Source organism: Alosa alosa, chromosome 1 (assembly GCF_017589495.1).
Source record: "Alosa alosa isolate M-15738 ecotype Scorff River chromosome 1, AALO_Geno_1.1, whole genome shotgun sequence".
Classification (NCBI taxonomy): domain Eukaryota; kingdom Metazoa; phylum Chordata; class Actinopteri; order Clupeiformes; family Clupeidae; genus Alosa; species Alosa alosa.
The window spans coordinates 23,377,282-23,378,244 of NC_063189.1; the positions used below are offsets into that span (position 1 = coordinate 23,377,282).

The window sequence follows — 963 nt, forward strand, 5'->3', positions numbered from 1 at the left end:
AGGCTTTAAGCATGCAATCTGGCTCTCTTAAGACTACTATTTCCTCTGCCCACAACTGTTTCAAAATCGTAAATGTCCTCACTACAATAATTCACTGTTAAATGAATTTAACTATTTAAACTACTCAATATTTAACTGTTCAGCCATTTCAACTGTCAGTTATCAACTATGACTCCTGCCAACTGTTTCCAAATAAAAGTTTGTTTGGCATTTTATGTTAATATACAGTATGTTTATATTTCCATGCACTGGTAATTTCCTCGAAATTACATTTTCTAGTTTGTATTTATAGGCTATGGCCATTTCAAATGTGACCCACGATGAGAGAAGATTTGACCAAATATGTAATTAGTTGCAATGGGGCTATAATAAACAGTATATTTTTCTCTTGACCTTCCTTCCTTATTTACCAGTCCTATTAAATGTCCAGATATTGCTTTGTGCTGCGACAGAGGGCAGTGGTGCTCAACTGGGCTACAACAACCTATGTAACCAGCGTCATGAGAGTGTTATATGACAATAATGTAGGCTATATCAATGTAACAACTTAAAAAAGTTACGGACTACAATCAATTAAAATCCATCAGAATAACTACACACACATGTTCTTTAATCAACTCTGCATGGAGACAGTAAAAACTATTTTTTTCTCATCCATGGTAGGCGAAACCATTTTTCACTTTATGGAGGAGAGAATCTTAGTAATGCCGATCAGTCCAACGATTTAGCACCTGTAGAACATGTACTATTCAGGAAAAAGTCTATTTAAATGTAATTTTTAATAAACACAATCCTATTTATACAAATACTAAGCTCAGCGACTGTCGTAATTGTTTAGATTTCAAATTAAATATCACCCGTTGGATGTAGACTAATGGTTTCGTCTAGAACAACCTTTGCATCAACCAGGCGACCGTGCGGAGAGCGTAAGGGAGAAAGGAGGAGAGGAGTCAGCAGCCGCTA

At 35.9% G+C, this 963-nt stretch overlaps 1 protein-coding gene across 1 annotated transcript in view; it reads left to right on the top strand.

The window, feature by feature from the left end:
- The first annotated feature begins 926 nt into the window (after positions 1–926).
- si:dkey-117m1.4 overlaps positions 927–963 on the top strand; it is a 19,399-nt gene continuing 19,362 nt past the window's right edge. Inside the window, exon 1 of the mRNA XM_048246809.1 lies at positions 927–963. This exon is cut by the window's right edge and continues 99 nt beyond it. The gene's annotated coding sequence lies outside the window, so the exon portion shown is untranslated.